The following is a 25,698-nucleotide window of genomic DNA, read 5'->3' as shown; positions in this document are numbered from 1 at the left end:
GTATCTAAGCTTTCATGCACAAAAGGGCAAGAGAGAGTGAACTCTAGAGAGAGAGACAAAGATTTAGCTCTGAAAATTTTGTAGAGAGAGGGATTTTAGTGTGAGAAGCTCCCAAACTTGCTAAAATGTTCTTCCCCCTCAAAATGAGTGATATGGCTCCATATATAGCAAAAATGGAGCTTTGGTCGAAATATCTGAGTTTGGAAATATTTGGAGCAGTGTAGGACCGCTGGATGGAAAAGATCTGCAAAAAAAAAAAAAAGATTTTTTGACAAAAGTGGCCGGTAGGCTGCTTCAACTAGCCTGTCGGCTACTTTTCTAGCCGACAACAAAAATCTGCTCTGCAGGTCAAACTTCAAATAGGCATATCTCCTTCATCTGAACTCCTTTTCAAGTCATTCTTGTGTCCAAATTGAGCCCCCGGAAGTAAGCTTTCCAATGGTGGCAGCCTCACATCAAAATTCCAACCGTGAAAACAGTTATGCCTATTTTGGTGAAGCCGCTCAGTTTCGATCCTTCCTGAATTCATGCCGAACTTCTCCCAAACTAGTTTTCTTCTCTCCTCTCCTCTTTTATTCAACTCCAAACCCCTAAACAAGGTGTTTTGAAAGAGTTTTTAGAGATTTCACCACTCTTTCATTCATTTCCACTTTGTCCTTGCTCAGTTTATCGAAAAGCGCAACATTTAACGAAATGTGAGCTTAGGAACATCGTAGAAACTTCTTTTAAAAATGTTTTGAAAGAGAGGGTTTTAAGGTCTAAAATCTTTTGATCAAGATTGTTTTGGCCCAAAATGGGGGTGTAGGGTTGGGATTTGACTCTCTTCTTGCCGAGGAAATCAAACCCTTGTACTGCACAACTTTCATCACCAATTAAACCATCAGTAGCGCCCAAGTCTTAAGGGCGGTCAAAAATGGGTTGTCTACAGTTGCCCCTCTTTGACAAAGCTCGAAGTCATTAAATGACGTGAGTGAATGTCAAGTCTAGAGACGACCCATTTTTGACAAGGCCGAAGACTTGGACAAACAAACAAAATATAGATATAGAAACAAATGGTTGCGCCCGCAGGCTGTCTACATGTCCTTTTGCAAGGAATCAAACCAGCGTAGTTCAGGGGCAGGATGCAAAACGATACACAATATAACAAAACAGTGTAAATGATATACAGTGCAATGAAACAATGCAAATGCTATGCAATGTAATCGAGATAATCAAACCACAAGCAGTGCAAAACCACACAAATATTATAAAGGGATGAAGATGCAACATCAAACTATGTTTAACACAGAAAAGGTGCCGGAAACCTCAAGCCACAACTTTCGTAGTGGGATAAGTGTGTGCACAGGCAGAACTATGTGTTTTGAAGAAAGCATACAAGTAATTGGGTGGCATGATATAAGTGAGGAATGATCTCCTGAGGAAAGAGTGTGATCCTCCATGCTGAATGCAACAAAACATAGTATGATGCAATGGATGCAGTGAATAAGGCGCGCGGCCAAACCACATCTTGCCTAGGAAAGGCATGGACACAAAACTAGACCACGTCTAACACAGAAAAAGTGTCGACCCCCTCAATGCTAGCCTCAATGCAGCATGGGTACTGACACATGACAAAACCATGCTTCAACTAAGGAAAGGTACGAGCACATGCCAAACTAAGTTTAACATGGAAATGATGCAAGCGATAAAACAAATAATACAGTAGATGCATGCGATAGATGTTATGCAACACTTATGATAGATACAATGATGCAACTAGGAAGCAATGCTCTCGAAAGTACCTTACAGGGGCAATTGGTGATGACTCACCTTATGTTGCTGGGGATCTTCCTCTTCTGCATCTTGTGTTTCCAAACCACAGGTACTACTTTTCTCCCTGGCTATGGTCGCAGCTTTCCCTATTCTCCAACAGGGTGACAGAATAGGTTGGTTCAGTATCCAGAATTGAGGCGCATACCTACTACCTCAACCTATGGGCTGCCATATAGATTTCAAGCCGAGGATACACCCTAGGCATTTAAACCAGACTTTAGTCTCGAAAATTCCGAACCTTTGCGTTCTAGGACTTGGCCATTCGAACTCTAGTTTCCACCGTCTCAGTTGATCTCCTAGGAACTTACCGCAAACATAGGCAAGTGGCTATACCAGACCACTGGAAGTTGTTCGGGCATGACAAACACCAAAGGAATTGCACCTTCAGAGGATTTAAGGTCTCCTAAGACAATGTGATGTGCAAGAAAGCGCGAGTGTAAACTGCACAAGAAAGTGCGATACGCAAGAAAGTGCGAGTGTAGACTGCACAAAACAGTGCGATGCGCAAGAAAGCGCGAGTGATTTGAAATGCACTAAACAATGCGATGCGCTAAATAACGCGAGTGATTTGAAATGCACTAGACAGTGCGATGCACTAAATAGCGCGAGTGATTTGAGATGCACTAGACAGTGCGATGCGCCATTTTTTAGCATGCTCTAGCTCTGATTTGTGTTTTTTTGGTCATGTATGACTTGCTTTGTATAGCCATGGTTTATTCTAGCTTGTTAGCTTTGTGTATTGAGTCCACTAGCATGCATTGCTTGGCCTATTTGAATGATTTGGCATCATTTATTATGAGATTTCAGTGCATGCTTCATGGTCATACACTCACATCTTTCACTTATTCAATGCGTTGGAGGGTTTGCCCTTTATGCCTTAAACATGGGTCATTGTGTATGCCTTCATGCCTAAGCTTGCGAGCTATCATTTCAGTGTTTATTTGGGGTTATTTTGCCATGATATAACTCTGATTTTTCTTGGCGAAGCCATCTCAAGTTTGGTTTTGATAGGTGTAGTGTAATCCACCTTATTTGCCTTGCATGCATCATGTCTTATGCCCTTTATGCTAGCTTGTTTTGGCTTCCTTCCATATATGTTTTAGACTCATTTTGACATGTTCTAGGACTGTTTTGGGTTGCCATGACCATATGCTTCATGTTTTGCATAGATGTAGTACAAATGTCTATGCCAGCTTCAAGCTTCGGGCACCATAGCATGCTTCATTTGTATTGTGTACATGATTTAGCATTACTTAACATGACATTTCAGAGCATGTAGCATTGCCATGTTCTCACTTCATTCACTCTTTAAGTGCCTTTGAGTGTTGTGCATTGTTGCCTTGTTTGTGGCCTAGCATGTATGCCATCTTGCCTAGGTCCTTGAGCCCTCATCTTAGCATGTTTTGGTCTTTGTTTAGACCTAATTAAGCTTTGTCCATGGCTGGTTCATGCCTTTGTGCCATGTATTGCATGTTTCCTTTGTAGTCCTCTTTACTAGCTTCATGCTTTAAGGACCTTTGCATGCTACACTTGTATTTTTTGAGTGATTTGGCATCACTTCACACCTTATTTTGGTGCATTTAGTGTTGTTACAGCTCCATGCTTGTCACTCTTTGAGCACTCTTGAGGGTTGTGGTCTTAGGCTTAGTTGATGGGCCATTGTATGTGCATGTTTTGTCTTGATCTTCATGCCTTAATTTCATCATTATGACCACTGATTTGGGTGTGACTGAGGTCTGTCCATTTTGGTTTAAGTCCATCGAGCATGTTATGTGAATGTTGTTACATAGCATCATGTTGTTGCATGCTTATGTTGCCTTGCATTGTGTATGCATGCATTAGCATTGTTTGCATTTCATTAGCTTTGTTAAGTTGATCATGTCATATTGCATTGAGTATGCCATGTCACATTACATTGAGTATGCCATGTTGTTATTTGCATTGCGTATGCCATGTTATTCTTTGCATTGGATATGCCATGTAGTCGCATTACATGTTTACATGCTTAAGTTACATTGCATGTTTACGTGCTTGAGCTGCATTGCATTTGTTTGGAATAGGTGTTAGTCCAAACACGAGAAACGAGGGGCGTTTCATACTTAGAGTGATAAAACGTGCCTCAATTCTCGATCGCCGACGCTATTGATCATACATGATAGAGTTCTAGGCTTTATGTGTTTATGCGTGCATTCATTTTACATTGATTCGTGCAATCTTGGCTTCTCGGCCATCATGCATCGAGATGCATGATTAGTGGCCCGAGGGTCGAGAACCGCACTCCCTTGAGCTTATGAAATGATAGGGAGGGTGGTTGTGCACACATATCATGCAAATACATTGACATGCCCTTTCTTGCTCTTTGTTTCAGCAAATTGGAGAAGTGCAGCAAAAACTGGCCAGCCAGCCAGAAAAACTAGATGGCCGACCACTTTTTCTGGTCTGCAGCAACAAAAAGTGGTCGGCCAGTGGCTGGAAACATCAACAACTGGTTGGCAGCCCTTCCACAGGTCCCCAAGGTGAGTTAGAAGCTTTCTGGAGCTTGGTGCAAGGTTCTGAGAATAGCTGCAAACAGAGGCAAATTGGGGCATCGCGACGGATTTCCGAACGAGGCGACCGGGCATGCATGCACTCTTCTTCCTCTGAGGACATTGCTTTACTGCTTTACTTAGCTAATTTGCTTAGCTAGTTTATGTTTTGGCTTTGTATTTAAGTAGTTAATGCGTTTAGCTGCTTAATTGTTTTGTAATAGTTAGTTAACTATGATTAGTTAATTAGCTTTGTTATGTAATAATTAGCTTAATTAGCTTAGATTAGCTAGTTAGCTTCTTATTCGGACCCTCCCTAGAGAGGGCCAACTGTTGTAATAAGCGTGAGTGTGTGTGATGCATGTCTTCCAACCCCCATTTCTTTCTCCTTTTACTTAACCAATTACGATGGTTAGTTTTAGGGCATATTTTGATTAGCATACTTATGCTTTGCATGCGTGCATCCATTCATCTATTTTGTATGCATTGGGTTCGGCGCATCATACAAATTGCATTGTTTGTCAATTCTAATTTGAATACATGTTACCAAGTTGCATTTCACATGACATTCTAGATAGCCGAGCCTATCTTAGTTGCATTTTGCATGTGTTGCATTGGCCATCTTAACATGAACTAGGATCATGCATGATTTCTAACTAGTTCTTTGTTTTGGCTTGGAGTACGCTATGAGTGTTTATGCTTTAGCATACTGCATGTGTGTTAATGTTACCATGAAAGCATGCCTGCCATGAGGCTAACTGCTTAATTGATTAACTGCCTGAATGCCTGTGGGTGAAGGTTGGATTGCTTGAATTGGAACAATTCAACAAATCCGCGTCTTAGCCTACTTGCGAGTAGTCAACTTCAAATAATTTTCACAAATGAACATGTAATGTTTTGTTCCAGCTTAGGGGATCTAGTCTATACTTGTATGTTGTGTGCATCACATAATAATTCTGGGTTAGTAACCGGAATAAGAACACATGTGTTTTCAAAAACAAAATATCATGCTTAGTACAGGCCGATCTTTGATCGAGCGAGCGGGGGTGCTCATTGCATGACCTTCCCCTCTCGTACCCAAGTTCCCGAGCTGATGCAACTTTGGTGATGACGGACACGTGGCCTTAGGCGCGAGTCAGGGTTTCCTAAATTTCCCTGAAATAAAATATTTAGGTGGTGACTCTATATCTGGCAAAGCAGTCCATGTTTGACACTTCTTTATAAAAATCAGTTTTCCAAAACGATTTGCCGGATTTGGACTCTTTGGTGATTTATCGGTCTCACATTGAACTTTGTGAGATTAGATTCAGAACCGTGACATTGAGTCTGAACTGTAGTAGCCTAGAGAACAAAACGAATTCACGCCCTCGCGGCGCAGAGCCGGAGAGTTCTCGAGGCACGTCTACACATATTCTATGCAATATTGAAAGCATAATCTATGCAAGAGATAGGCATATTCTATGCAACATTGAAAGCATATTCTATGCAATATTGGAAGCATATTCTATGCAAGAGACAGACATATTCTATACAACATTGAAAGCATATTCTATGCAATAGATGGGCATCAAATATGTACTTTGGTGCCTCCGATTTACCTCTCAGAGGACTTTGCAACATGCTCAGCTCAAAAATGACACACCCTATTCATATTGCCGAGGGGTAATATTTGCATGCTGCTTTAATTGCCATTCTGACCTGAAACAGGCTTGAACTTGGGGTCGAGGTACACTCATACTCCAGAGAAATGGCGAGGCTTGAGAAGGTGCACCTGTAATGCAGACTCAGACTTTCCTGAAGTTGAAACATGCTAAGATGCTCCACATTTTCCCTCTTTTCTTTTGCTTGGTAGTCTGAACCTATATAGCTTCAGATAGGTCTTGGTTCTACTGTTCTCACAATGACCTGGGTGGTACCCTGCGGTTTATGAAAGAAAGAATTCTGTTTTGTACAAATGTAGAGAATGACGTAGCACTCTGAGCACAAAACGATTTATTTTTGAAATTGAGAAATGAGTTCTCGACCAGGTATTGAGCCTACGACTGACCACAGCCAAAACGACTGAACAAAGGAAAAACAAAGGTAAAACAACCTAAACGCATCTATTGACACTCGAAACGACTCAAAACAAGAATCGAGACAAACAAAAACACACACACAACACTCAGATGTGTTCCAACAATGGGAGACCTCTCAGTTCACGAGGAGCCTGTTTTTTTTGGTATTGTTTCCCACCTTTTCTCATTTGTGATTCTCACATCACTCTGGTACTCAATCTCTTTTTCTTTAAAAAAGCCATTTTCTCACTTTTTCTCTCAGCGCACATCTCTTTGTTCTTTAATCTCTCTTCTTTTTTTATCCCTCCCCTAGGTGGTTGATGGATAAACAGGAAGTTGTGGGCTCTTGCCCCGAGTATTCTACTAGATTCTCCTTCTTCCTCTCACAACAGTGAACTTTTCCACAGAGGGGTTGTGCTACGACTGGGTGTGCAACAGATCCGCAACTAACATCGGTTGACGACACCCTTAGCCAGTTCGGATGTGACTAGACCTTCTCAAATAAGGGAGTGGAATATCCTGCTCCATTTCCAGTTTGTGCTTCGCACTTGGCTTGATACCTCACTGCTTGGAGGATATGAGAGCTTTCAGCCCTTTGTTGTTAGCTTCAGTTGTGCCTTTTCTGGCGAATGCATTGATAACAAGGAAAAGATAGAAAACCTGACTCAACTGTGCCCCTAGTTCATCATTTTGACCATTTTTGTTTTTTGGCTTCCGCTAAAACAATTTTGACCAACATGAAAGTTGGATTAACATACTTTTTTGATTTTCTGATCTAAAATCATGCAAGTCAAGTTATGAGCACTAAAATGTTTCCTTTTTTGGGTCCAAGAAATTGTCCAATTTTGGAAAAATGGAATAATTTTTTAGAGAATTAGTCAACCTCATTAAAAATCCTCAAAAACTATTTTTGCAAATGGCCATTGCTCGACCAATATAGAATTTACTCTTGAGATGTACAACCTCAGATCTGAACTTGAATTATCTTGCAGCTGAATCTTCTAACAGAATAGGACGACTGAGTTTGAGCGAAGACGAGCCAATTTGTTCATAGACAAGATAGCTGAGTTTGAACAAGGATAAACCAATCAATATGGATGAGCCAAGCAGGCTAAAAATGATTGGGGCCGAACTTCAGGATGAAGTTGCCTACGTATCCCAAACATGGGAATTAGGCCTCACGTAGTTTCGGGTTGAGGTTCACTCGGGTGTTGACACTCTCCTTTTGCGCTCTAACTTTTGCCAAGGCTGCCCTTCCAGGTTTTCAACCTTGTGCGCTTTGTTTTTTTTTTCTTTTCATTTCTTTTTTAATCTTATTTTTCTTTTCATTTTTGCCCTTTTCATTTTTGTTCTTTTCTTTTCTTCTTTTATTTTATTTTATTTTCTTTTTTTCTTTGCTTGCTCTAACTTTTGCCTGGGTCGCCCTTCTAGGTTTTCGGCCCAGCGAGCCTCTCAAGGGTAAAAAAATGTGTAACTTGTCCATGTTGATCGATTTTGAGATCTCAAAGCCATCTAATTACAGGAGAATGGCTGCTGCTCATTGATGATGTAGGAGTCCATCCAATGGGGGCTGAAGCTGCCCCTAGTGTTGCGGATAGGAACTTGATTGTCCTTCAGCAAAAATTTTCTTTTTTGCATTTCTCGGATTTGGCTTTCTTGCCAGTCTCCGTTGATCTGCGGAATGCCCATCTTTTGAATCTTTGAGCATATCTGACATTTTGTTGCCCCTAGTTCAAGGGACCCTTCTGATCTAGCTTTGCAAGCTTCCTTTGACGACATCTGACCTTCTTGATCTGACCTTCTTGCCCCTAGTTCGAGGACTGCTTCAAATTTGGCTTGGCGGGCCTCCTTTGATGTCATACGACCTTATTGTCCCTAGTCCATTGGCTGCTTCAAATCTGGCCATGTAAGCCTCATATTATGGTTGACCATTGAACATTTTGAATAAAAGTCCAAGGTTTGAAAGCAAAAGGGGCCGAGTCTCGAGGCTGAGAGCGATCCTATGCTGTACAATCTCAAGAGCGATTCCACACAGGTCTTCGCAGGACCACACAAAACATTTTTTGAAATTCTTTTAAGAAAACCGACTAGTCGCTCGCGCTGAAGATAGTGTAGAACTAATCTGGATCAAGCTAGGATCCTTTCCAGTACTCATATTAACAAGCATGATCTCATTCATTAAGGGCTTAGCATGCCTCTCTTCCTCTCAATTGATCAAATTTTTACAAATACCGAGGAATTCCTCCCTTTTTGTTTTCATCACAGCATTAGAAAAGTTTTGAAAAACATAGGTCAATGCATTGATTTCAAGGCACAGAAAAGTAGATGAAAAGCTCTATCATTTCATTCAGGTCTTCTGGCACAACTGGCTCCAAGGTAGGAACAAACACAAAACAATGAGTGTAAAAGACAAACACAAAACAAACAAGTGAAGCCTGAGGTAACACCCCTGAAATCACCCAACTCAAACACAACAGGACTGACTCGATACAACAAGACAGACCCGACTGACTTAGTACAAAAAGACTGACTCAATACAAAACAACAAGACTAATCCAATACCCAAGTCAGAAAGTAAAATAACACATTTGTACATTGCTCAAAATAGTGTGTGCCATCCACCACATCCGGAGTAAACTGAGTGCCCTCAGCAGATGATTCACCCCCCCAATCACATAATCACATTATCCCTCAAGTTCACTGATCCAGTGTCGATAGACTTTGCAGGATCTGGTGCGACGATGACCTTGTTATCAATCAAATCTTGTATTTCATGGCGAAAACGAAAACAAAGGTCAGTGTCATGATCGGTTTGTTGATAGAAGGCATAGTACATGGTCGGGTTATGTGAAGGAGGGAGGTTATTTGGCAGTGGGCATGGTTCTAGGGGCTTCAGATGCCCCTTTCTGATCAGGACCTTCCAGGCCGCTGATAGAGACATGTACAGTGGGGTGAACACCCTCTGGCCCCGAGGTGGGTATTTCAAGGTTTGTGGAGTTATGGATATACCTGCAAAGGGGTTGGCAGTTGTTGACTGGGTTTGCTGATCTCCGACAGATGTAGGACTGAAGTTGAGAGGGGTGTTTCTGGTACGACGACCCTTCTTCCGGCTTGCCCCTTGATGCAAACTACTCTCATTCTGAGTGGCAAAAGCGTCATCCATAATCTTTGCAACAACTGCGAGCACTTGCTATTTGTTCAGTCCTTCAACCTTCAAAGCCTTGACAGCCCACAAAAGGTGTTCATGGGGACCAATGCCTGCCCCTACCTTGTTCTTACCACTTGCCTCCACTTTGCCAAGGGATTGGCCTTCTTCTAATGCAACCTGTCCCAAGATTGTGGAGCCTTTTGGCGTGAAACTTCTAGCATGTGATGTGGTCGTTGATGGAGCCAATATCCCAAAGGCTAGATCTGCCACTATTCTCTGGAGATCTTCAATCATTTTCATCAGCTCAGAAGTAGTGGGTTCAGGGGTTTGAGATGATAGGGACTCGAGTGCATCCATTATGCACAAGTCCACGCTTTCTAGAATAAACACCTCAGGCTTGGGTAGATGGGCCGGGGTGATGAATATGCTGGGGTTGTAGGTGGATGGCAATGTATGGATGAGGTTGAGGTAGGCAGGAGATGTTTGGTCATTGGGGTCTGGAGGTTGAGCTATCGTCCGATTGTCAATCAGATTCTGGACCTCATGACGAAGGCGGTAGCAACGATCAGTGCCATGACCGCACTGTTGATGATACACGCAGTATTTGGTGGGGTTATATTTGGCCGGGAGTGGGTCAGACAGAGGTTGAGGATCAAGGGATTTGAGATACCCTCTTTCCATCAGGACTTTTAGTGCGTTGGTTAGGCTCATATAGAGGGGGGTGAAAGTTCTACCCTGAGCTCGGGTTAGGTCGACTATTTGTAGGCTTGGTTTGGCAAAAGGGTCAGCTGTGGCGACTGTATTGATTTCAGTGGGTTCAGAAATAGTGTTACTACCAGCATTGGTACTTCCTGCAAAAACCCTCCTTACCGATTCACTTGTTTTGGGAATGATCCCACTGTTGAATGTATTCTCTACCTGAACACCCAGTTCATGCAAACTTTTGAAAGTGAATAGTAGAGCGACTATCAACTTTTGCAACATATCATGCTCGAGGTTTCGCACCACTATCCGCACTTGATCCCTCTCAAAAAGGCGATCTGTCATCTGTGCTACCTTTGCTCTCCACCTCGCAACAAATTCCACAAAAGGCTCTGTAGGATTCTGGTGGGTAGCTTCTAGCTCTTGAGTGGTCATTTCAACTTGGGTATTGTAAGAATACTGATCGACAAAGGCCTCAGCCAACTCTTCCCAGTTTTGCTTCACTTTATCTTCCAACTTGGCGTACCAAGTGGCTGCTACACCCGACAGGGTTCTTCTGTACAGAGGGAGTTTCTGCGGCGACTATCGGATCTGTTGAATCGGTGAGCCCTGACTGGCCTTTCTTTGCCTTACCTCAACGAAGGAAACACTAGTTGCCCTTGAATGGAATCCTTGACCTGACAAAGTCTATCAACACAAGTCCGGTGTACCAGGGGGATATTGGAGCCTTCTGAAGCTATGGTTCCAGGACTACCTTGCAAAAGAAGAAAACAGACAGCATCTCAGCCTGATTTCACCAGAACAAATATGTGCATAGCTGAATGACTGTGCTCTCTACTGAATTCTGCCCAAAATTTTGCCTGTAAACTGATACCCTCACGCCTATGCTCAAACTTGCAACTGATACATGCATTCCCTATAGAGGCACACCTTAACAGCACATATCAAGCAAGTGAGAGCCAAAACACCCCTATGATGGGGTAGGGTTTCCATGTCCTATTTTCGTCAGGAGCTAGGAGTTCGCTACGCAAGCAAACGGTTTCAAATAACCTACATTCGGGAGATCAACATGTCCTAGTTTGGAACAGTCTCTAAAGCTTCCGATATGCAACTAGGTCGAATGGTCAAAAAGGGTGCCTTGGCAAAGCCAATATTTGTGTTCCCATCGTGGTAGAGCCCGTAACTGGTCAGCCTTATGGCACGCTTTTACAAGCAAGCCTCCGGCAAACCGTTCAGGAATAGCAGATAGCAAACACTGTGACTTAGGCGCACCTATGTAAATGCAATGCAAAGAAACACATAAGTGTAAAAAAAACAACATATCATGAGTTCGAGTCAAGTTATCTAAATCCCCAGCAAAGTCGCCAGAAACTGTAGACCGCCCCAAACTCTCTCCGCCGGCCCCCCTTTCGGAGAGGGCGCAAATTAGGTTCTAGCTACTACAGTTTGGACTCTTGTCAAGGTTCTGAATCTAATCTCACAAAGTGCAATGTAAGACTGATAGATCACCAAAGAGTCCAAATCTGGCAATTGGTTTTGAAAAATCAATTTTGAATCAAAAGCGCCAAACATGGACTGCTTTGCCAGATTTCAGAGTCGCGACCTAAATATTTTATTTTGGGAAATTTAGGTAACCCTGACTCGTGCCAAAGGCCACGTGTCCGTCATCACCAAAGTTGCCTTGGCTCGGGAACTTAGGTACGAGAGGGGAAGGTCCTGAAATGAGCACCCCCGCTCACCCGATCAAAGGATCGGCCTCTACTAACATGATATGTTGTTTGATAAACACATGTGTTCTTGTTCCGGTTTATTAGCTAACCTTACTATGTGATGCGCATAGCATACAAGTATAGACTAAATCACTCGATTTGGAACAAAACATCTCATGTTCATTTTTCGAAAATGGTTTGGAAGTGCTACTCGCAAGTAGGCTAAAACGCGGATTTGCCACCCTTAAGTGGGCTTAAAACAACATGATTTGCCACTCCGCAAAGTGGGCTTAAAACTCACATTTGATGAATTGTTTCAATTCAAGCAATAAAGCCTTCATCCATAGGCATTCATGCAGTTACACACTTAAGCAAATAGCCTCATGGCAAGCATGCTAAACATGGCAACACTCACACTCATGCAAGTATACTAAAGCGTAAACGCTTACAGTGTACTCCGAGCCAAAACAGAAAACTAGTTAGAAATCATGCATGATCCTAGCTATGTCGAAGATTCCTAATGCAACGCATGCAATAATGAAACTAATAGGCTCGGCTATCTAAGATGGCATATGAATGCAACACTTGATAACTTACTTTGGAACACATATTAAAAAAAGTGTGTTGAAATAGGATGCAGCTTGAATGATGCGTCGAGCCCAGTGCATGCAAGACAAATGAATGATGCACGCATGCAAAGCATAAGGTATGCTAATTGAAATATTCCCTAAACTAACCATCAAAAGCTGATAAGTAAAAGGGAGAAAGAAATGGCGTTGGAAGACATGCACACACGCACGCACCCTTACTACAACAATACGCCCTCGCGAAGGAGGGTCCGAATAAATAAGCTAAGCTATCTACGCTAAGCTAAACTACTTATTACAAATCAACTAATTAACTATGCTAAGTTAATTAATTACAAACCGAATTTAAACTAGTTATACTAAGCTAATTAGAATATTACAAACACGAATTAAATTAGCTAAGCACATTTACTAATTAATTACAAAACTGGCAAATTAACTAGCTAAGTAAAGTGGTAAAATGGCCGCGAAGGCGAGGGAGAGATGCATGCTCGGTTTGCTTCCGCTCGGAAATGCATTGCCTTGCCATGAGTTGCCTCTATTTGCACTCGTGGTGATCTCAGAACATCATACACACTTTCAGGTTGCACCTGCCCCAAAACAGGAGCATTTTGGAAAATTTTACCATAGGTGGCTGGCCGGCCACCTTAACTGGTTGGTAGGTACCTCAACTGGCTGGCTGGCCAGTACAAGTGGTCAGCAGGCTAGTGCAAGTGGCCGGCCGGCCACCTCTCCTTCCAGAATTCCAATTTTGCTGCAACAGAGAACAACAAAGGCACAACAATGCAATTGCAAGGAAATGTGTGTGCAACTACTCTCCTTATCATTTCTCAAGCTCGAAGGAGCGTAGTACTCAGCTCTCAAGCCACCAACCACGCATCTCAATGCATGATGGCCGAAAAGTCAAGCTTGCACAATGTTAGTGAATGCACAAACAACACATAAGAGCCTCTACCTCTATCATGCATGGTCAAGAGGGTCGACGACCAAGAAATGTGACACGTTTCATCACTTGGAGTATGAAACGTCTCACATTTCTTGTGTTTGGATTAACGTCAGATCCAAACACAATGCAATGCAAACAATATGTGTTATCTTGGCATGTTTTACTTGGTTGATTTTGTTTACACATTTTAACATTACCGATTCATTCCTTAATTGGTTAAGTTCAATGTGCAAAGTCCTCTAATTGGAAAGATGGCCACAACCACAAGCACCTTGAGCATGAAAGAATCCTCATGCTTTTGGTTAGTAGAAACCCTCAAGAGAAGGCTAAAACCATGAGGCATGGGAGCCTCAATTCCATGCTCAAGCCAACAAGGGGCTTAAGACTAGTTTCAAAGCTAATGAAAGAGTGAAGCATGGAGGAAGATGACATGTATTTCAGCACTAAAATGGCATGCAAAAGACACTAAATCATGCAAGCAATGCATGCAAGGCATATTAAAAGTCCAAAACACTAAGGCTAGTGAAGAGCATCATACAAGAGGCATGCAATACATAGCCTAAACAACCACACCAGCTCTGGACAGAGCTCAATCATGCCAAATTAGAGGCCAAGACATGCTGGAATTGAAGCTCAAAAGACTAGGCAACACATGCACACAAATTGGCTGACAAGCAAGGCATAAGCCATGACTCTTGAAAGCATTTAAAGAGTGATATATGTGAGAGTTTAACAGAGGAATATGCTCTGAAATCACATACAAAATGATGCCATGGAATGAAAACAACCCAAGCAAAGCATGCTAGAGGCCCTAAAAGTCAAAGCTAGTTAAGGCACTTGCACTATAGCTATGCAATACATGAACCATATGAACAAGACCACTCAAAATAGTCCTAAAGCATGCTAAATTAGAGCCAAAAACATGCTGGAGTTGAGCATACACATGCTAGATTAATAGGCTAAACCATCAAGTACACTAGGCTAGTGAGCAAGTTTACACTACAAGTGCAAGATGCATGCAAGAGGTGACCAAACCAGCCAAAAACAGAGTTATAACATGGCAAATCAGTGGCAAAAACATGCTTAAACCAAGCTTTAAAAGGGTAGAAAAGCATGCTCATTTGTTAGGCCATCAACACATGCAAACAAGACAAGAGGAGGGGGGACCACCCCCTCCTATTTTGACCCTCAAAACCACCTTTCCACCACTAAAATTCCTCTGGATTTTAGTAGTTAAAAGGCCAAGAAAAGATTGTTTCAAAAGCTTTGAAAGGTGGCTCAAAAGGCTTTGCAAGCCAAAGAGCAAAGGGAGAGACAACCCCCTAACACAAAAAGGGCTTAAACAACCATTTTAGAACCTCAAAAATAGAGTTTGTTATGGTTCAAAACCAGCCCCAAAATAGTACAAAACAATGGAAAAAGGGGGATAAAGCAAGTGTGCAAAAACAAGCTTGAAAGGGAGAAGTGCTTACCCTTGAAGCACAGTAGCAAAACCAGCCAAAATTTGAGCCAAAACCACCTTTTGGAGTGCAAACAAAGTCCCAAGGAATCTCAGTCCAATGGTGGTCAAGTTTGATCAAGGATGTGTATGCAAAAGTATGGTGTATCTAAGCTTTCATGCACAAAAGGGCAAGAAAGAGTGAGCTGCAGAGAGAGAGACAGAGATTTAGCTCTGAAAATTGTGTAGAGAGAGGGGGATTTTAGTGTGAGAAGCTCCCAAACTTGCTAAAATGTTCTTACCCCTCCAAAATGAGTGATATGGCTCCATATATAGCAAAAATGGAGCTTTGGTTGAAATATCTGAGTTTGGAAATATCTGAAGCAGTGTAGGATAGCTGGAGGGAAAAGATCTGCAAAAAAAATGAATTTTTGACAAAAGTGGCCGGTAGGCTACTTTAACTTACCTCAACTGGCCGGCCAGTTACTTTTCTGGCCGACAGTAAAAATCTGCTCTGCAGGTCAAACTTCAAATAAGCGTATCTCCTTTATCTAGACTCCTTTTCAGGTCATTCTTGTGTCCAAATTGAAGCCCCGGAAGTAAGCTTTCCAATGGTGTAGCCTCACATCAAAATTCCAACTGTGAAAAAAGTTATGCCTATTTTGGTGAAGCCGCTCAGTTTCGATCCTTCCCGGATTCTTGCCGAAGTTCTCCCAAACTAGTTTTCTTCTCTCCTCTCCTATTTTCTTCAAATCCAAACCCCTAAACAAGGTGTTTTGAAAGATTTTTTGGAGATTTCACCTCTCTTTCATTCATTTCCATTTTGTCCTTGTTCGGTTTACCGAAAAGAGCAACATTTAACGAAATGCGAGCCTCGGAACATCGTAGAAACTTCTTTCAAAAATGTTTTGAAGGGGAGGGTTTTAAGGTCTAAAATCTTTTGATCAAGATCATTTTGGCCCAAAATGGGGGTGTAGGGTTGGGATTTGACTCTCTCCTTGCTGAGAAAATCGAACCCTTGCACTGCACAACTTTCATCACCAAGTAAGCCATCAGTAGCGCCCAAGTCTTAAGGGCGGTCAAAAATGGGGTATCTACACCTTCCAAGGATGTGCTTTTACAAGATGTGCTCCCAAGTCAGGAGATAAGGAGAGAGCGGGCGAGTGGAGCAGAGACCAGCACTGAGTTGAGGATCGCTATGCATCACGTTCGCGCAGTGGTCAACTACTTGGCAGAGGATGGTAGTGAAGCTAGGGTAGCTGCAGACCGTCTGTTAGGGATCGTTGAGGATGCGGCCATGCGGAGTATGGCCCAATTTACAGAGGTCGACCTCATGAAAGGGTTCTACTTAGCGTAGATTGAAGCAGCAACCCTAGCGGCGGCCTTACTAGGCAAGGTAGAGGGGCGAAAATAGAGGCATAGCCGCTGAAGGCCCAACTGGAAGGAGTGTGGGCGTAATTACAGAACTTAAGGGTAGGGACAGCTGGCTGGAGAAAGGCAATGTGTAGCACCTGCGCAAGGGTTTGGCCTATGCTCAGAGGGCGAAAAAGATGGAGGTTTTGGCGGTGGTGTAGGCGTTCTTGGCCGAGCGCGCCAGGGTAAGCCAGGATGGGGTTGCCTCTGAGCTGTCAGTTGCTAACTCTGAACTAGAAGTGGTGCACCACAAGGCGGTATCGCTAGAGTTTGAGCTGGCGGGCAAGTAGAAGAAAGTGGGTAAGGTCCAAGAAGCCTGCAACATCGCCAAACAAAGGTTAGAAGAGGCCCTCACAAAATATGAAGAGCAGCATAACCAAGCCCTGAAGGACAAAGAAGAAGCAGATGTGCGTATTGCTGAGTTGGAGAAGGCCTTGGAATAGGAGAGGGCCAAGATGACAGAGTTAACCAGGATGATGGCATCTGAGAGCGCAACCTATCCAGACCTGCGTGTTACAACGGTGGAGCAATTTAAGTCATCCCTTGAATTCTAAATGGCCATTGACGCAGCGTAGCAGAGGGCTTGGCCAAAGAAGGTAAAGGTGGTGCTGACTGATTAGGAGTGGCTGTTGCTAGAAGGATCGAAGAAGATATAATGCAAGGTTTTCAGCAGACAGATTACTACAAGCATGAGATGAGCCAATACTAGAACAGCTGCTGGACAAGCTTCAAATACAGAGCGCATGAGCTGTTTCCAGATATGGACTTTAGCCTAGTGAAGGAGAGGAGGACATCGCTCAGAATACGCTAGATGAAGGGATAGAAGAGGAAGACTTGGCATCGAGGCGAAGGAGAGTGAAGACTGGGCTTTTTGTTTTGTTTTGTTTTGTTTTTTGATTATAGTTTTTTTTTTTTTTTTTTTTTTTTTTTTTTTGAGAAAGCTCATTGTAAAGAATGGTTGAAATTTGTAAAGAACTTGTGTTTATAATGAATGTACGGATGGTAGGATGTAAGATTTGTAAAGAACTTGCAATAATTTGTCTAGGGAGACCTATAAATGAATTAAGCGAAGCATGTAACGTACCTGCCAAAAATTTGTCAAAACAGCTTGTTACTATAGTTTGTAATAAACTTAAGTCATAAAAACTGGTCAGCATGGTTGAGGTTTTGCATAGCTCAAGTTTTGCTTAGCTCGATCTGGCTGAGCTCTTAAGGCTCAGTATGGCTGAGGCTTTGCTTAACTTAGTCTGGCTGAGCTTTTCAAGCTAGGTCAAGCTGAGCTCTTAAGGCTCGGTCTAGCTGAGGTGTTGTGTAACTCAGTCTGGCTAAGCTCTTCATGCTCAGTCTGGCTGAGGCTATGTTAACTTAGTCTAGTAGAGTTCTTCATGCTCAATCTGGCTAAGGCTATGTTTACCTCAGTCTGGCTGAGTTCTTCATGCTCAATCTAGCTGATGCTTTGGAGGGCTCAATTTGGTTGAACTCAGTCTGACTGAGTTCTTCATGCTTAGTCTGGCTAAGGCTTTAACTCCCTACTATTTCATACATGAATCCATCACAACCAATATAACAACACACCCCCAAAACCATCATTTTCACTGAACTAAGAATTAAAATTTATAACTTCTCTATTTACATGTCCTTAAAACCTTATACCCAACTCCAAGTTCTACAAACAAGATGACAATTACAATAGAAGAACCCCATGGGTGTACAAGACAACAACAAAATAAGTCTAATAGCCCTATTACAAAACTCTAAGTCTTTACAGCAAAATACTTTCAACAGTCAATCCCAAAACCACTCACTTCAAGTCACCACTGTAGTTATACAACATTATTTCCTAAAAAATAAATTAGAGGGGAGCTATATGCCCAGTAGGAATACATGTAACCAAGTATTTAATTATTCGAATAAATTTATGGCACCTTTGAGACAAAACATAATAAGTAGTTATGAACACATGTAATCTTCATTGATTATGTAAATACATAACGATTAAGCATGGACCATTACATTTCACACATTTATAACACAACAATTAAACAATCACATCAATAGAAAACAAACCATGAGTCCCATGTAAGAGTCCAACGCAAGTTGCTTTAGTTTCAAAAACCATCCCCCACATTTGCCAGCTATTATACGGCAGGAAGTGGGCACCCAAGAAAACCATCTGTTTTTTCACTTTCGCTGGCTATTATATGGTAAGATTGTGTGGACACCCAAAAATATTTTTCCCACATTCGTCCAGCGATAAGCCTAGACAGGGCATTTGGGCTCCTTTTAAACTCCCCGCACAGGTACCAACACAACACCACATTTTCCAAAAATCGACTCTTACCCGAACTCATGCACAATTAACAATTTCATCACATTTTAACTCCATCAACAAACATCCATCATCACAATAAATGAAACACCACATAATATTCAAAGAATAATAACATTCAAGTCACAATTTCTTTACTATATCAACATCCACATCTTTCATCTCTTGATTGTTCATAATATTCCATGAATCAAAGGAAATTCCACTCAATTTAGTGTTTTCTGTTCAAATTGAAAAGTTAGGGCTTTACCAAATTTGGGGGTTTCTCTCCTTCATCATAGATATAGGTTTTAATAATATTTATATATATGTTTTTAGCAAAAGAGTTAAGAAATTTCAAGCAAAATGATTTATTTGTGTAAAACATGGGTTTAATCCAACAAGATCCTCAAATTAGCTTATAAGTCACAACAATACCATGAAATCTCTTCAAAATAAAGAAATACTAGGATAAAAGTATCCCTACCTCAAAGAAATGAAAGGAAAACTCGGAGAAATCCAAAATTAATGAATCTCGAAGTCCTTGGATCAAAAGAAAGCCCTTCATGCACTCTACAACGTTCCTCAAGGGACCTAGGTGAGAAGATGCTTCTAGATGAGTAGATCTAGCAATCTAAGTGGGAAAAAGTTAGGTTTAGAGAGAGGTGAGAGAGGCTCACGGTTTGAGAGGAAATGGGAGGAGAAAATCATGAGAGAGAAGAGTATTGGGTCTATTTATAGTAGTAAAAAAGTAGCCCTAAGGTCAATACAAAGAATAATTCCAAAGCCCCCAAAAGTAGGGCCCATTCGGATCCAAAAATTCTAGAAATAACAGGTAGGGGTCGACCCTTAGGACTGAGGTGTCGACCATTAAGAAAGAAAAGCTGAAAGATTAATGTTTTCTGCAGCCAATGGTGGACCCTTTCCTTGCTGTTTTGTCCTGGATCACATTTTGAAATAAAGGGTCGACACCTGATCTCAGTCTGGCTGAGGCTTTGGTTAACTTAGTCGAGCTGAGCTTTTCAGGTTCAGTCTATATTTAACGCAACCAAATTTGTTTAATTTTGGATTAAGGCATGACATGGACAATAGGAATCTTGAATTGTTGTCATTGTCCTGCAATCATAAATATATGTGTTGCATGGCAATAGTCAAAATGGACAAATGTTCTGATCACCAAAATGAAACATACAACAATTTAAATCAAACAAAGGTAAGAAATGCAGCTTTACTGGAAATAGCATTTCAAGTATTTAGCATTCCATGGATGGAGAAGGTCTCTGCCCTCTATGTCTTGGAGATGGTATTTCTTGGGCAGGGTCTTGCTTTGACAATGTAAGGGCCTTCCCACTTAGCTGCTAGTTTGCCTTCGGTTGGGTTTTTGGTGGCGAGAGTGGCTTCGAGCAAGACGAGGTCTCCCATTGTGAATGCCCTCAGTCAAACTCTGCGATTATAGTGCTGCCTTGCTTTCTGTTGGTATGCGTCCAGTGGGACGGCGGTTGTTTCTCGCAGCTCTTCAATGAGGCTAGGTCGCCGAAGGTCTTCGTTCAGGTGTGGATTGAGGTGGATGACTCCAGGCGTCGGTAGGCCAATTTCCACAGGTATGACTGTTTCGGCGCCGTATGTCAGGCGAAATGGGATCTCCCTAGTTAGAGTTCAGGCGGTCGTCTGATGGGCCCAGAGGACGTTTGGCAATTCCTCTGCCTAGAAGCCTTTGGCGGCCTCCAGCTTGGTCTTGATGATTTTTAGTAGGGAGCGGTTGGTAACCTCCACTAGACTGTTGGCTTAAGAATGGCATGGGGAGGAGAAACAGGTTTTGATGTTGAGTTCTGTACAGAATTCTCTAAATTTGACGTTGTCAAATTGTTTTCCGTTGTCAGAGACAATGGCTTGAGGAACCCCGAAATGACACACAATGAACTGCCAGATGAACTTAGTGGTATTCCGCTCGGTGATCTTCGTAAGAGGTTCTGCTTCGACCCACTTGGTGAAGTAATCGATGGCGACTACAACAAATTTTACTTGGCCCCTATCGGTCGGTAAGGGACCCACGAGATCAATTCCCCATTTAGCAAGGGGGCAAGGGCTGCTGAGCGTGATCAACTCCATTGGAGGGGGCATGAAGAATGTTAGCGAAGCGTTGGCATTTATCGCATTCATCACAAAATCAGCAACGTCCTGACTGAGTATGGGCCAAAAGTAACCTGTTCGAAGAATTTTATGAGCTAGAGATCGTCCCCCAGAGTGATTTCCACAAACTCCCTCATGTATTTCTCTCATTACATAGGTTGCTTGGTCATTATTGAGGCATCTGAGATATGGTTGTGATAATCCCCTTTTATACAAGGTGCCACTGATAATGACGTAATTCGACGACCGAGTCCTGACTTTGGCGGCATCGAGTTTGTCTGCTGGAAGTGTTCCCCGCTTGAGGAATGTGATAATGTCCTGGGCCCATGGAATGGGCTCGTCCTGGAGCAGGTGAATTGCTCATTGATTTGGTGAGACTGTTGGATGGGTTAGGTACTCAACCCGGGCACCATGATAGAGGTCTGATTGGTCTGCTAAGGTAACTGTGCCATTTCATCTGCTTGGGAGTTTTCTGACCTAGGGACATGTCGGATACGAAAGCTATTAAAAAGGTGGGTTAGAGGAAGAGCAATGTCCCTGTATGATCGCACGGCTTTTTATTTGGCATCAAACTCGCCCGTTATTTGGCCAACTACCAACCGAGGGTCACTAAACACTTGGAGATGATCGACTTCGATATCTTTAGCCAGTCAATGACCTGCTATGAGAGCTTCATATTCGGCCTGGTTGTTACTTGCTGCAAATAGGAATCAGAGGGCACATTTGAAGTATTCTCTTGTTGGCGTGGTGAGGATTAAATCGGCTCCGCTGCCCTCTTTGCGAGATGAACTATCGACACAAAGAGTTCAAGAATGGCGGTTTTCCTCCTCAATAATGCTGTGTACTGGTGGAGAGGGCGCGTGTGGGGTAAGATTTGTGAATTCCAAGATAAAGTTGGCGACAGCCTGGCCTCTGATGGCTATTCATGGCCGGTAAAAGATGTCGTACTGACTTAGTTCAATGGACCATTGCATGAGCCTGCCTGATGATTTTGGTTGTTGCATGATCTTTTTCAAAAGTTGGTTAGTGATAATCACTACAGAATGAGCTTAAAAATAGGGTCGGAGGCGTCTGGGGGCGATAACTAGGATGGGAGCTATTTTTTCTAATAGAGGGTAGTTCTGTTCGACTTCCCTGAGTGCACAGCAGATGTAGTAAATTGGGCATTGTATTGAGTCATTTTCCTTGATGAGGACAGCACTGACAGCGATGTTGGACACAACTAAGTAGAGGAAGAGCGTTTCCCCTGGCAATGCTTGAGAAAGAATAGGAGGGTTGGCCATGTGCTGTTTCAGTTGCTGGAAGGCCTCCTCAAACTCAGTGTTCCATTCGAGGGCCTGCTGGAGGACTTTGAAGAATGGAAGGCATTTGTCAGTTGCTCACGAAATGAAATGGTTAAGGGCGGCGACTCTACCTGTAAGCCGCCGAACCTTCTTGACTGTTCTGGGAGACCGTATTTCTATCAGGGCCTTGATCTTTTCTGGGTTGGCCTCAATGCCTCTTTGGCTAACTATGAACCCCAAAAACTTACCAGACCTAACGCCATAGACGCACTTTTTCGGATTCAGTTTTATCTGATACTTGCACAAGGTTTGGAAAGTTTCACGCAGGTCTGCCAAGTGGTCGGAGGAGAGTTTGCTCTTGACGAGCATGTCGTCGACGTAAACTTCCATGTTCCGACCTATCTGGTATTGGAAAATGGCATTAACCAAGTGTTGGTAAATGGCTCCAGCATTCTTCAAACCAAACAGCATGACACGATAGTGATAAGTCCCCTTGATAGTGATGAAAGAGGTATGCTCCTGGTCAGTTGTGTGCATTAAGATCTGATTACAGCTAGAGAAAACATCCATGAAGCTAAGCATCTGATGTCCCGTAATTGCGTCGACCAACAGATCTATTTTGGAAAGGGAGTAGCTGTCTTTGGGGCAGGCTCGATTGAGGTCAGAATAGTTAACGCAGAGTTGCCATTTGCCATTGTTTTTGTGGACCAAGATCACATTGGACAACCATCTGGGATAGTCCACATTTCTGATGAACTATGTCTTCAGCAGCTTGTCAACCTCAACCACAATGAGGCTGTTACGTTCTGGACAAAAAATGCCCTGCTTTTGGCAGAACAGTCGGAATTGAGGTTCAATGTTGAGACGATGGGTAATAAAAGAAGGCTCGATACCTCACATGTCTGAATAGGTCCAAGCAAAGGCATCATTGTGCTCGGCTAAGAGAGCCATGAGATCGGTCTTGGCCTGAGAGGACAGCTTGCTGCCAATCTTAGCCGTTTTCATTGAATCGGTAGGATCCACAGGTACTTCGACAAGTTCCTCCACTGCTTCCTCTCTGACTAACTTTTCCTTGTCTCTAACATCAAGGCCTTCAATGATCATAGCTTCTTTAATTTTGACTTCCTTCAACGAGGCGACATAGCACTCCCGGGCTACCATCTGTTCACCCCTCACAGTGTCGACCCCTCAGTCAGTGGAAAACTACATGGCCAGATGGTACATGGAGGTAACATCTTGAAAGGCATTGGGCCGTGCACCCAAATATGATGTTGTAGGCAGAAGGATAGTTGACGACAAGGAAAGTAAGGAGTTTGGTGGACTATCGTTGATACTCTCCGATGGTGATGGGGAGGTCGATGGAGCCTATGGACATGACCCGATCGCAGGTGAAACCAACTAGAAGGGTTTATAGAGGTGACAACTTCTCTTCCCCGGTCTTTAGTTGGCGGTAGGTGTTGAGGAAGATGATGTCTAAGGAGCTGCCGTTGTCGACCAGAACTCTCCTGACTTTGTAGTTTGATAAGAGAGAAGAGATGACCAGGGGGTCGTCATGAGGATAGTGAATGCCTGTACAGTCTGTCGCTGTAAAGGTGACCTGATCGGACCATTGCTTGGGTTGTTTGGATGGTCGATCCATTGTGGCTACTTCTCTGTCAGATCCTTGAATTTTTCAGAGCTCAGCTCCCTATGTCGACCATGACGGTCCGCCACACGCGAGGCCGCTGGCAATAACCCTTATTTCACCTAGCATGGAGGGGAGGGTCACCGTGAGCTCGGGGTTGGTGTTAAGGCCAGTCATCATTCTGTTCGGGTTGTGCTGGTCATCGGGGGGAGTGTGTTGGCGGTTATGGTTTGGGGGGCCAGTTCTAGGCCTCTACGGGGAACGGGCTGCCGTGAATTGGCTGAGGCATCCCTGGCAGACCAGATCGTCGACCTAGTCTTTGAAGTTGACATATTCGTTAGTGTTGTGGTTATGGTCTTGATGGAAGTGGCAGTACCTAGATTGATCTTGTTAGTTGGAGGGAGATCTAGATGGTTGAGGCCAATTCAGGGTATAGTCTCGTTGAATTTGGTTCAGAACTTGCTCCATGGGTGAATTGAGGGGGGTGTACCGCTCGAACCGACTAGGTAGGCGGGTTGGGGCCGGTCGGTCCGAACGTGCAGGCCGATCTGGGTGTAAAGGGGATCGGTACGTATATTGTGAGGGTCAGGGCTCAGGCTCTTTTCTTTTGTCCTTGGAGGGCGGGGCTTTGGATGTGGAGTCTTAGGAGCTGCCAGAGAGTCTTTGGCGTTCATGTATTTTTAGGTTATAGCGAAAATGGAGACCATGGTCGTCAAGGGACTTTTGTAGAGAGAGAAGAGTTAATCGAATGGGCGTAAACCGGCTATGAAGGCTGTGAGAACGACCTTGTCATCGTTTTCCTCCACTTGTAGGGCTTCAGTGTTGGAGCGGGTGACATAACTACGTAACGACTTCGCTTCTGTCTGCCGAATGTTTAGCAGTTGGGTGGCTGGATGCCGTTGTCGCTAAGCACCAATGAAATGGCTTAAGAAGGATTCGCTGAGCTGGCAAAATGAACTGACTGAGTCTGGGAGGAGCTGACTAAATCAAAGGCGCGCCGACCCCTTCAACGTGATAGGGAAGGCGCGATACATAATTTCGTCTGGAAAGACATGTAAAATCATGAGTGTCTGATATGCTTCTACATGGTCGACAGGATCGATGATACCGTCGAAGGTATCGATCGATGGCATTTTGAACTTGGGAGAGAGAGCTTTATCCATGATGGAAGCGATGAAAGGAGAGTTGACGGTGGAGGAAGTCTTGTGCTGCATGTTTTGCATGACCCCCTGCAGTTGGAGTTTTATGGCCCGTAGTTCTTTGTCCCAGACGGGGGCATTATCCCCACAAACAGGGATCGGGGGTTGAACACTTCTAGCCTCACCTTCATGGGTGGCTGTATGGTGTAGTAAGGTGTGGTCATAGAAAGGCGGTGGCATATCTTGGCGAGGCTGCGAGCCTGATGGGGAGGGTGCAAGCCATCAAGATTCGACGGTTGAGGCCACGGAGCGAAGGGTGGAAATATTCCTTAAGGCACGTGGGATGGGAATTGATGGTGATAATGGGCTTGTTCCGGGGGCGGGGGAACTATTGGCAGTGGTGGAGGAGGGATAGGCAGGTCACGCTGGAGTAAGGCATTGATCAGGGTTTTGTTTTGCTCAGTCAGTCGGTTGATGTTGTTGGTGAGTTCTGCGAAATATGGATGTAGGTTATTTGGGTTGGAGAGCTCAACTTCGGGGTTACTAGCGTTATGTTAGAAAGCCATGGATCTAGTCGTGACCATTCACCCTAATGCCGGGAGTGGGCAGTTATGGGGTTCCTTCTGGCGACAATGAACACAACTGTCTTTCCAAAATTGTAATCCCACAGATGGCACCAACTAATGATACGATAATTCCGATAAAGGGTGGGTCGGACTGATCCACACTTCTAAAGGGTTTGTTGGTCTTGAAACGCACAGGATGTGCCTGCAAAAAGGTCCAAAGGGGGTGATAATCCCTCGGCGGACCCTTCGACGATCTAGTTAGAATAGGATAGACTGATTGAATAGAGATAGAAGAAAGGAATGAAGAACTT

Source organism: Camellia sinensis, chromosome 13 (assembly GCF_055761805.1).
Source record: "Camellia sinensis isolate YWXY chromosome 13, ASM5576180v1, whole genome shotgun sequence".
NCBI lineage: Eukaryota > Viridiplantae > Streptophyta > Magnoliopsida > Ericales > Theaceae > Camellia > Camellia sinensis.
Note: the sequence above shows the minus strand (reverse complement) of the source record.